Source organism: Adiantum capillus-veneris, chromosome 17 (genome assembly GCF_014529385.1).
Source record: "Adiantum capillus-veneris isolate H3 chromosome 17, ASM1452938v2, whole genome shotgun sequence".
In the NCBI taxonomy this organism is placed as follows: domain Eukaryota; kingdom Viridiplantae; phylum Streptophyta; class Polypodiopsida; order Polypodiales; family Pteridaceae; genus Adiantum; species Adiantum capillus-veneris.
Genome location: NC_140947.1, coordinates 43,917,571 through 43,930,521, shown reverse-complemented (window position 1 = coordinate 43,930,521; position 12,951 = coordinate 43,917,571). Strand labels below are relative to the sequence as shown.

The window sequence follows — 12,951 nt, the reverse complement described above, 5'->3', positions numbered from 1 at the left end:
GTCTATATCTTAACACTTGTTCCCGTTTATTCTCCCACATTAAGTGATCAATTTAATATGAGAAAATCATTTCGGTTGGTTAGATATTGGATTTTATGACACAGGAAAAAAGGTACGCAATTAGTTTTTTCCAGTAAAAGCCATGCACAAATGATGAAAAAGAGAGTGCTTTGGTGGTGTTAGAAGAGCAAAAATGACAACAAGACGATGGTGAGTGCATGCTGTCTCAATTTGTTTTTCCAGAATGAACATGCACATGTCACATCCATCATGCCATTAAAACACTGTCGGCCTTGACACATGTTGCAGCCGCAAAGACGCTACAGCTACAGCGTGTATCAAGGCCGACAATGTTTGGATGGCATGATGGATCTGACATGTGCATGCTCATTCTGAAGAAAAACAGCATGCACTTATCGTCGTCCTGTTGGCGTTTTTGCTCTTCTAACATTGACCAATATGATCCATTGTTATGTCCCTTCGTGCTTCTTTGGTATTCCAAATGGATTAAAATCCACTTGAGTCTAGACATGTTTGCAAAAATATTTGTTTCTTTATCCTTACCATAGATACTCTAAAGTTCCAAACCATCGTTTTCTTTTACTTTCTACTAAGTTCTAGCTAGCACACAACACTTTCCTGTATAGGGCGATTCCACAATCCTAAAATCTTATCTTGTTGCATCTCATGGATTCTAAATTACATTTCATTCTTGATATGACTACAAGAGGCTCTTTATAAACCCAGATTCTACACCTTTTATTTCATTGTTTGGCATCATAACGCATTCTTATACTTTATTTTTTCTATATGCTAATCTTTCTTTGTCATGATTGTGTCTTTTCTGAAGGTCATAGCATCCCACTCGTAACAATTTCAAGTAAGTAAAAGACTTAAAGTGACTTCAAAGCGGAAAACTTCCAGTCAACCTCAACTAGGTTCAAGCTCAGGGGGGCACTCAGGTACACTAATGTCTTCTCAGCAATTTCCTGCACCACGAAGCCCATGCCTTCAAGCAACACAGCTTTTTAGAAGTCCTCGTTCTTCTCGTCGGGAGCTTCTTACTACAAAAAAATTTCCTCGTGAGCCATCGACTAACCTCACTAGAGAGCATCACCAGAAGGAGCCAAAGGACAAGATTATAGAACCCACACCTATAGGAAAAGCAATAACCCTTCAAAGCTCAAAAGAAACACATATTTGGGGTAATGTTCCTGCAAAACCCAAATATGAGCATGCTTGGGTGTTTTGCATTGGGCATCATGGGGATCAAAATCACTTGATTGATTCAAAAACTCCTTTTTTAATTGTTATGAAACATAAAGGACCTTCAAGTGATGTCAATAAGTTTACTCTTGTTGGGCACATCGATAAAGTACAAGAGCACAAAGGAAAAAATAGGATATATTTTCTTGTTCAGCGTAATGACTCAAGTCTCCTTGTTGTTCTTGTTCTATTGAAAGACTTTGAGATCACTGAAGTGAATCCTGTAAGCACAAGAGACTTGATGATTGATGCCATGCAAACATAAGGCCTGGTAAGAATTCAATTTTTAATGTTCATTTCTTATCTTTTGTGTTTTAGCTTGAAATATTCAAGGAACTTCATTGTTTATGGTTGTAGACATTTGAGAGAGCCTATATTGAAGTGATGGAGAGCTTTTTTGGCTCAGAGAAGACATCTTCAAGCGACTACATGGAAGAAGAAGGAGAGGAGGAAGGAGATTCAAGCTCTTCTAGTGATGAAGAGGTTCAAAGGGACATGCCCCCCTCAACAATGATGCAAACCCCTGCTACAAGCAAGAAACAAAGCAAAAATTCAGGTAAACCAAAAGAGACTAAGTTTCTTCCTGAATCAGAGATTGTTCCATCTAGTCCTGGTGTCCCTTTACCTGATACAAGAGATTCAAGATCTTTAAATGTTATGAGAGAAAGGGTTAAACAAAATAACATGGTAGATCCTTTGCCCATAAGTGTAATTGAATGTCCACCTGTGGATCCTTACACAGGAAAACGACCCTTAGAGGTTCGCACAGTTATTGAGCAGCATGTTCATAACCTAAAGTTCAAAATGAAAAACAAGCCAAATTCCATTGTGTTACCTTTGCTTGTTTTGGTGGATAGACAACAATGTCCTACCAAAAATTATTGGGTAAAGTCCAATGCTAAGTCCTATACATATTGGGTTCTTGGGGGCACTCACTCTTTGATTGCGAAGCAAGAGCTTACTGCAGAGTATGAGCATGTGGACACATACAAAATGGCCATGTGTTGGGTGTATGTTGGCTTAAGAGATGAAGAGGCAAAGGTTCTTGCCCTTGACCATAACATTGACTCGAACTTTCTTTTGGAGATGTCTTTCATTCAAAAGATAAGATTCTTTCATAATGAGTGGGTTGATACCATAAAGCATGGTGGAAAAGTCGATGACAATTTTTGAGTACCACTTTGTGAAAAGTGTAGCCTTGAAGTGAAAAAGAAAGGTGGTCGTGGATCAAGTCAAAATTCTGATACTAAAAAGTATGAAAACTATTTTCAACTTGCCTTTCAAGATGGAGAAGTTTGGGATTTACAAGAGGAGATCTTCAAGCTACATGAGCAGGGAAATCTAAAGGGTCAAAAGCTAAGCAAGTCCCATGCATCTTTCAAAGGAAAAGGTGTCTCAAAAGAGGATTCACTAAAGCCCATCCCAAAAGATATGAAAATAACACCATGGAGACAATTGCAAGGAATACGTGAAAAATCATTGATTATTGCTATACTCTCACGTGTGAAGGGCGGAAGCATCTATCTAGAGAAAATGGGAGAAGAATTTGAAAGGTTTGTAATTATAATGATTCAAAATATTCATTGATTTTTTTCTTTCTATCATGAATAATATTTCTCTTTGTCTATCATCAGGCAAAATACCATGTTGCACATGCAAAGAATAATGATAGTAAAATTGAATTGCTCTAATTGGGACGAGGTGGTGTAGTACCATCCAGACTCAAGAACCCATGTGTTGGAGAAGTACATGTTTCTATTTTCTAACATAGTGAGTTGTTCCCCTTGGTTATTATTTCTTGTTATTTAAACTATGTCTAAAATAACTTGGTATTTGGCCAAAAATGACTTTGAATATCTTCTAGTATTGCTTTTGATTATTTTGGAATCTTTTGATAGCCTTCTTACGATGAAACCAAATCGCAAAAATGTTTTTGAATGACCAGGAGTCTGCAAAAAATTCAAACATACCGGTGCAGATGTACAAGGAGTCATAAATCCATATCAAAAGCCTCAACTTTTGATGATAGATTTGATTGATTTACTCTCAATGAGAGGAGAATGGGTAATGGACCTCTTTGCGGGGATAGGCACTACAACTGTTAGTGCATTTAAGTGAGGCTGAAATGTGGTTGTTGTGGAATGTGATCCACTTCAAGTTAAATTTACTGAGAAAGGAGTCACAGCTCTTAAGGAGTTACCAGATGAGTTCCAAGAGGTGGGAATGAAAAGCATGGCATCTGATCCTCGCTTCTTTGATGCATCTGGAGAGCCACAACCTCCAATTGGTAGTGAGAAACTTGGGGAGATAATTGATCTTGTGGATTTTAAACCAGATAATGTAGAGGTTGAGGAGCAAGCTAGTGACACTCCTCTTCAAATAACTTCAATGGGAGAGGAGACAAGGAACGAGGAGGAAGAAGATCTTCCCATTCAAGAATAGTTTTTATGACTTTAAACTCATCAAACTATGTTGGGATTTGAGGCCATAGGCATGTGTGCTTAGGTCTTATAAACTTGTCCTAGAAGTTTCGTTACGTTTGGATATCATTTGATGTTGTAACGGGTGTGATTTGCTTGTCAATGAGCGATTGGTTTTTGGTGATTTCAGTCACTTGAGTGTAGCTTGAGTTAGATGCGAGTTGTTAGTTGTTTTCCAAGAGATTGACAACCTCTTGTAGCCTCTATGCACTACTCGAGTCAGCTCCGTCCCATGGTTTGACAAATTAATCATGGTTCTTGCTAAGACTGCAATAAGATAGGATGGTGAGGTTAGACATGTGTCCCACATTTGGCACCACTGTCGGGGATCGAAGAGACCTAAACTAGGAAAAAACATGAGCGTCTTGTGTAGTTATTCTCTAACTTCCTCTAGGTTCACCTAGAGTCAAAAACTCTCTGTTAGAAACCGCATAGCTTAAGATTGTCGTATTTTGCTGTGTAGAGGTAGCTTGGAAGTAATCATACTTTCTGAGTACCTTTAGGATTGTAGGACTGTAGATTTAGATTAGGATTTGGAGAATGATTGGTAGACGAGACAAGTCTTAAGATCAAGGCTCTGAAAACCTTAAAAAAACAAGAAAACGAGTGTTTGTGGACACTTTCCACAACCCCATTGCATGAGAATCTAGGAGTATGGTAAGTAGGATCCGAGGTGGATTTCAGAACATTTCTCTCTCTAAAAGAATCAAGTGTGAGTTGTTATTGGAAGTTGCAGAATTTCAGGTCTACGGCTAGAAATAGCTCGAAAAGACTCGAATCCACTCAATCCGATTGGAGAGTAAGCCTAAGAGTTGTCGGAACCAGTTGGTAAGCTCAAAGACACTTCAAGGTAAAAAATTTCAAGAGTTGGCCAAAACTTAGATTATTTACTTTTTCTTGATATTTAAGGACAAATTAAGTTTTGACTTGATTCATAGGCTTAAAATACACCATATAAAGACTGTCTTTGAGAAAATTACAAAAAACTGCTCATTTTAAGCCTAAAGTTAATAATCACGATTATTAACTTTTTGCTCTAAATTAGCCATGGCTCGTACCATTGACTCATTGCATGTGTACAAACAACTTTTTTAAAGGCCCAAGAGATTTGGACCACTAAACTGGGTAAAAGCTAAAGTGGGAACTAACTTTTTGAATCTTGAGTATAAATTGGGGAAAAATTTATCCAAACTTGTTGAAATTTGATTCATAGTCTTATGTTGATGTGATAAACATGTGTACATGCTCAGTTGACCAAAAACTTGCAAAAATTTGTCAAAAAGAAATAATCGCGATTATTTATATATGTCCTATTTTTCACCTTTTTTTACCAAGGCTGCATACCACTAGTTTCACCACATTGTAATAAGCCCACAAACCAAATTTGGTAAGATTTGGATCATTGGATTGCAAATTGTGACTAAAATTGCAAAGTTAGTCTGCGAACAGGTAATTGATGACCATTTGACCAAAAATTGTCCAAACTTGATGAAACTTGGCTAGTGACCTTAACTTAAGGTTCTTAAAAGATCTGTGTAAAAGCTGGGGCAAAAAGGTGCAAAAATCTAGCTAAAGTAAATAATTGCGATTATTTACTTCTACTTCAAAACTTGATGATTTTGCAAATTTGAGTGCACCACAAGGTCAAGCATATCAAGTAGACCTCATAAATCAATTTTAGTGAAATTTGGATCCCAAAAGTGAGACTTAAGCCAGATTCTTGAAATCAGAGTCTGCGGACACCAAACAGTTGATAAACTTGATCAAATTTTGTCCAAACTTGTTGAAACTTGTCCAGAGACTTTAACAAGTTGTATACTTGCCAAACCAATCAAAAAAGTGCAAAAAATTGACAAAAGTAAATAATCACGATTATTTACTTTTGCTATCCAGATAATATAATATAAAGCCACGTGGAAATTTTGGGTTCAATCAGATCAAAATTGATACCAATACACTCAGTTTACAAGTTGCATATCAGACCTTTGATTTTTGAAGTGCGTGAGCGAGAGCGTGTGTGAGTGTGTGTGTTAACCCTCACGGCTCACGGACACCCCATCACCTACGATGGACGTGTATTATGTATTCGATAGAGTCAAGTACCGGGCTTGTCGGTCCAATAGGGAAAGGTAGAGTGATCGCCGATGAGAGGCGCACTTTAACTTGGACATTCAAGGGATTAGTTGGTTAAGCATGGGCGCCCAAGTGTGAATGGGGTGAGCTCCTATAAAAGCCAACTAAACCTAATTTTTACTCATTCTCTCATTTGTGCAATTGAAGAGTGCTCTTGCTCCATCTCCATCTTCTTCTTCTTCACCTCCTTGTGTGTGTGTGTGAGAGAGAGAGAGAGAGGGAGAGTGTGTGTGCGATCGAGCATTACGAAGGCACGACGGCGGCGAAGCGGTTGAGCGCGGCACGACTGTAGCTTCTTCTTCATCGCGGCGAGGAATCCACCACGAAGGCGAGCGTAGAGCGGTGAATGACACACCCTTTGTTTTCTTGAGCTTGCTAGTTTAGGCTTGTTGTGTGCTTGGAGCCGTTTGTGGCTCGCATACGGTGTATTGGCAAGTCCCTTGCTTCGACAGTGCGGCAAGGAGCGCACATTTTTGGCGCCGCTGCCGGGGATATGCCCTACACTAAGCTCGGTTAGCACTTTACGCTTCCTTGTGGTGCAATTTCTATCATAGGAAAGACAGGGAAGGAGTGTGTGGAAGATTTCTGTTTTTTGCGTTTTCTGCAATTGCTGTCAAGTTTCAATTTCTGCTATTGTCTGCGTTTTTTCAATTTCTGCAATTTCTGCATTTTCAAGTTCGGCGTTTTCAATTTCTGCAATTTTCTGCGTTTTTGTCAATTTGCTGCAATTTCTGCGTTTTCTGCGTTTTTTTTGCATTTTCTGCGTTTTTCTGCATTTTTTTCAATTTCTGCATTTTCTCTTAAAACGGACGGGTTGGTTTGTATAAAAGATAGATCGGGATCGTGATCATTTTCCCAGGCCCAGGCCCAGGCCCAGGCCCAGGCCCAGGCCCAGGCCCAGGCCTCAGTCCTCAGTCTTATGATATATACTAGACTCACTCTTATATATATACCCTACTCCCTCAAGAGAAAATGAGAGCATGTGGGACAAGTCCTCCACTCTCCTCCTTTCTCTTCCCACTTGCACCCTTAGACTTTCTAGTTTGGGCCTAGTTCCCTACTCGAAATTGACAGTTTTAGGGATTCTGAGGGCATAGAGTGACCAAACGGAGGGCTGTAAAGCACGGCACGACCCTCTGACCGATACGCTCGTTTCGAGCTATCACACGGCCCATTCCACGACACGCTCTAAAAAATCTAGCAAAAAAAACAAACAAAAAACACGCTAAAAACTAGTCACAAGGCCTCCTAGAGCAGCTTTTTGACACCTTAGGGTATCAAAAGCACATGCACTTACGCTCTGGGCGGGTGCTAGAACACGAGCATATTGAGGGTGCCTCTGTTCATACGGACACCCATTACCCATCCACGATAAGCTCTAGACCCTCAGCGGGGACACAAGGTAGCACCACCCAAGACCCTAAAATAGCCGCTAGTGATTCCTCCTCCGACTCAGAAATCATGGAAGCATACCCTACCCAAAACACTGAGAGAGAAGGCCATGCACCTCCCGAAGCTCCACAGCCTAGTAGTAGTATGTTTAGCCGTTTCATGGAAACATTAGGTAGAGCTACTCGCTCGGAACCTGATGCAAATGAAGCACACGAAGGGGGTGGGGAAGTGGACTCTCCTTTCACATCGCACGTGGACCCCACACCCCCAAAGAGTGTCCATGTGGATATCCTGCCAACTTCTTACCAAGAAGGCCCTGTTGAGCTGCCTCCTTCAGAAGTTCCCTCTAGAGTACCGTTGGTGACAAGTAAAACCACGGGGAGCAACATTGCTTCTACCTCACAAGAAACCGTTAACACGTCGACTCTAGAAGGATTGTTCATTAATGATCATTGGACATATGACCTCCACACTGAGGTGTTGACGGATCTACACTCTGGCCACGCCTACCATGTAGGATGGATAGAGATTGTACAATCCACCTCTAGTGCCACGAGCATCGAAGATCAACAGAAAATGATATGTAATGTTATCCATGGCATTATTCAATCAGAAAGGCAAAACCGAGGGGTAAATATACTCTCAACTGGCCCCATGAGATTTCTGGATACGAGCAAGGCTCAACAGCCTACTCTATCACAAATGGAGACTCCTCTAATGAGTCCCATGGACCCATCTTACGTCATTTCACCTGGGGTCTCTATGCAATCTGAGCCTCCGAGTGAAAACTTTAGCTTCCCTAACTTGGCTCAACCCTCTATTAAGGAAAACACAGTGCTCACTCCAGGGATAAGCCTGACAGAGAATGTACCGATGACATCTACGGTTAGCGCAGTGCCACTACCTAGTGTCGTAGTACCTAATATGGGGCCTCGACCATATGTGCCTCTATCCCCTTATGCACACATGGCCCCCACACCTCCAATTGTACCACTTGCTTATGCTCCTCGAGTGCCGCTCCCTAGCTCTTATCCGAGTGGACCTATGCCCGGTTATGTTCCATATCCTGCATCATCCACACATATGCCAAGACCGGTACCCGTTCCTCACCCACATATGATTCCAAGAGTACCTCCACTGGCCCTACCTCCTCACATAGGTGACTTGGCAGCGTTTGCTCAAACCATAGGTCGATCTATCGCGGAAAATATGCGTCATGCATCTGATAGAGAGCCTAGAAGTAAGGCAGTACAAATTGCCAAACTCACGCAAAAATTCAATGGGGACGAAGATGCTAGGAAACACATTGAAGTGTTTGAACAAGTATGTGATTCCTTAGGGGAACGCAACGAACTACATAAGTGCAATGCCTTAAGCTTGACATTAAGTGGGAAGGCTGGAGATTGGTATAGGACCCTAAGGGTGGACGAGAAAACAATCTACCCTACCCTTCGAAGGTTGTTTCTAAAGGAGTACATACGAGAAGGTGTGCTTTGGGGTGTAGCATCTCAGCTACAGAAGGCCGAACGTAAGGAAGGAGAGTCAGTAAGCGACTTCATTAGTCGTCTAAAGCACTTAAACTCTCGTTGCCCTGTAAATGAGCGCTTCAACAATAACCAACTGCTTGATCGATTCATTCGAGGGTTGAGGAATGAAGGAATCTATAATGGACTAGTGATTAGAGGTATCACAACCTGGGAAGATGTCACTGCCAATGCAATCCAATTAGAGGACAACTTGATGATAGCAGGCATGAGGGTGTCTACTGACACGAGATCCACTAGCTCACAAGCCATTGAGTATGAACCCATGACTGCAAAGCCCATTGCCAATGAGCCAAAGGTATTTGAGACATTCTTGACAGACCTCACCAAGGCAATCCAAGAGTCTCTTAAGGATAATCGACCCCCTCAAAATAGTCACATGTATCCAAGAAGGGAGCAACAATGGTGTTCCATTTGCTTAGGTCCACATAGCACTAGTGAGTGCCCTACGTTTAGAGTAAAATTTAATGGAACTTGCAACGCATGTGGTAGGTATGGTCACCAAGCTAAGGATTGTTTAATGATCAAACGTATGATGGCAAATAGACCACCTGTAGCCTGGACGGATGCGCCTCGAGCTCCTGTATTGATGCCTACTCCACCTGTTGAGCAACTATCGCAACACATGGTCCCTAGACCTCAAAATGTTGTACAAGCTACACCGTTACCACCTCCTGTGCTAGGACCGCAGCCCCCGCATCCAAGAGTCGCCCCTATGAACCAAGTGGGTTGCGAGCCATCAAATGCTTATGCAGATGGTTGTGAGGAGGAAATAGACACTAGTATTGCCTACGGACTTGATACATTGGAAGAGTGTCCTATATACTACATGGAAGATTGTTGGGGACAAGTCAAGCCGGTTTATCAAGCTGCTGCTCTCGCATCCAGAGGTCAAAATATCAACACCCAGGCTAGGAGGCCACCTCTTCAATGCTACGAGTGTGGTGGACCACATCGAGTAGCGGAGTGCCCTATTAGGCTGCAAAAGAATGCTGCACAGATGCAAGTGAATCAAGGGAGCACGTCTGCAATGCCAATACTCACATGTAATCGTTGTGGCATAGATCACTTGATTGCCCAATGCCCCTATAACCCAAATTCACCTAAAATCACACCCCTGAATTTGGTCGAAATTGCTAGTGTGACATCGCCAATGCCACCTGTCGCACCCGCTTATGCGATTACACGGTCCATGCTTCAAGGGCCACGACATATCCTCGAAGAGAGAGATATCGCGTCAGTTATCCAAGCAAAGAAAAAGAAGACACGAAGGAAGAAGTCGCAGAATACGGAAAATTCAAAGCCAAGTTCCAAAACAAACATAGGAACAGGAGATGACCCCGTGTATATGAATGACCTCGAGGATGATTCAGATTCAGTCGAGACAATGGAGACTAGAACCAATACCACAAAGGGAAAGACCGACAAAGAAAACCGTAACATGGAATCAAATGAAAACCGAATAAGAGAAAACCATAAAGAGCCTCTGAAAACACCACAAGTGTTTCCAAATCCAATCCACGACCCCCAAGATAAATCGCAGGGGCAAAAAGGGAAAAATCGTAAAAAGAAGATTGGGACGTACCCAAACCCAGTAGATGAGATTGAGCAGGTGAAACATCTAAGAGGTTTAGTGGAGGAGACTCAAAGGAAACTAGAACCAGAACCCATGCAGGTCAAAATTCATGACACAGTGTTTCCCACGCAAGTTCATCCACCCCACATGAACCATAGACCGTTAGCCATATCTAGTATCATCCAAGAAGGGAGTGAGGACGGGACATCAGAAAGTGAGCATACACCCTTCTTGTTGGAAAGGATGTTTAATGAAGGAATACCTGATCCCATTGAGGAATATGAGATTCCATCCTCACCAGTTCCTAGTCAAGGACCTACACCCTGTAAAACGCCAATGAATGTTGCCAAACTAGTGGACTTCATGTCTTCTGAGGTCCGAACCACGATCATAGCAAAGCTGTATGGAGATCCTGAGTTATTCCTTGCACTTCGAGCATTCCTTAACGGAGAGCTACGAACGGGATTACCGCAGTTTGCGCAACCAAATAGGCCTGACTCGATTATGATTGATGAGGAAAATCATGTGCAATCACTTGACTTAGATGAACACGAGTCTGTGATCGAGGTACCCATTAACGAATTAGGGCAGTATTTTGAAGGCGACGAGTCTAATGCGACCCTACCCATCACTACCAAGGGATTAACTATAAAGGGAATTCTTGATGGTGGTGCGGGAGTTAGCATCATTACAAAAGATTGTTGGGAATCCATGGGAAAACCCCGCCTCAGTGTTACTAACATTGTGGTAAAGATGGCAAATGGTACCATAGCCAAACCTATGGGGATGCTCAAGGATCTTAAGATCAAAGTTCTAGGAGACAAGGTACGACATACGTTCATTGTAATGGATTTCTCTAAACACCTTATGTCATATGAAATGATTTTAGGACGACCATTCATGAGGGAAGCACAAATGGTTCACGATTGGTCTAAAAATCATGTCTATTTGCAATTCCAAGACTCTGTCCTTAGAGTGGATTTGGTGACTGGTAAGGTACACCCCTTAGGGAGTAAAACCATTATTGATCATCGCTCTGACACCACGGTTCACTCGGCCCCACTACAATATTGTTACACTTGTAAGAAGGATACAGACATTGGCCAAGATTCTCCTTATATGGATGTGATACCGGGTATGACGGAATCAGACAATGTGGATTGGGTCCACCTAGCATCAACCATAGATACCTGGGGAAATAGAGGAACCACTTGGGTCACACCAGAGGGGGAAGAGGTACCACAAATTGCACCTCTGAACATGATAAGTGCCATACATGCATCTTCTAAGGGCAAGGAAATTGTGGACCAATCTGACAGTGACATCGATAGCTCAATAGAAGACTTTGACCAACACGACTTGGACACTGACTCCCAGAGTGAAACAGATTCTGAATCTCATGAATTAGAGAGTGGGGCAAGTTCAGAGTCAAAACATTCGGAAGGACCGAGCACATCAACCGATGATAGCTCCTCCGAGAGTGAAGAGGACACCAACGAGGACTCCTTTAGTGAGCCAGATCTAAATCAAAAGCAGGTCTCAAATAAGAAAAAGAAAAACCTTAAGAGGCGTCGATATCGAGCCAATGTACGTGCTAGGATAAACAAGAAGAGATCCTCAGCAGAATGGCTCAGTTATATAGGAGCATGTGATGCTCATCGAAAATTGGTAGACAATTGGGGTGAATATCTCCAAAATGTTATGTGGTGTAGACCACGACCCCATGACATAGCCCAATTAGAGATCATAGACAAGCCAAAGTTGAGCCGCACTGCAAGGAGGCGTCAAAACCAAGAGTTAGCTCGACAACACAAGAAAGCAGAAATGGAAGCACAAACCAACGCACAACCAGAATCCACAGACTTGCATCCTGCACCAGAACATTTCAAATCTTACACCACAGGGGAAGCAAAGGTTGTGTACACAAAAGCCCAAAGAATACCTATCGATGGGAATAATGGAATCTATGATGGTCCGGCAATAGTTAAAGAAATAGAATTAGCTGACCCCGGTGAAGAATCAAAACCTGTTTTTATTGCCCAAGACCTCACAGAAGTTGAAGAGGCGGTCCTCAAAGAGCTTCTCAAGGAATTCAAGGACGTATTCGCTTGGACATACCATGATATGAAAGGTGTTCCGCCTTCTGTGGTCCAACATACAATCCCTATGATTAGCACTGCGAAGCCCGTACAACAAAGACCCTACCCGATGAATCCTAAGTACGCAAAGATCATTCAAGAAGAACTAGAAAAGCTTATCAAATGTGGGTTCATATATCCTATTGAACACTCTGAATGGGTGTCGCCAATAGTTATCGTGCCAAAAAAGAATGGGAAACTCAGGGTGTGCGTGGACCTCAAAAAAGTTAATGCAGCTACTAGAAGAGACCATTACCCCCTACCATATTCCGAACATGTACTCGAAAGAGTTGCAGGCAAGGAAGCTTATAGCTTTCTAGATGGGTACTCAGGCTACAACCAAATCACGATAGCGCTAGAGGACCAAGCTAAAACTGCCTTCATCACAGAATTTGGCGTGTTTGCATTTCGTGTGATGGCTT

General features: G+C 42.1%; 1 pseudogene; it reads left to right on the top strand.

The window, feature by feature from the left end:
• The first annotated feature begins 829 nt into the window (after positions 1-829).
• Positions 830-3,708, top strand: LOC147437127 (uncharacterized; annotated as a pseudogene).
• Positions 3,709-12,951: the final 9,243 nt, after the last annotated feature.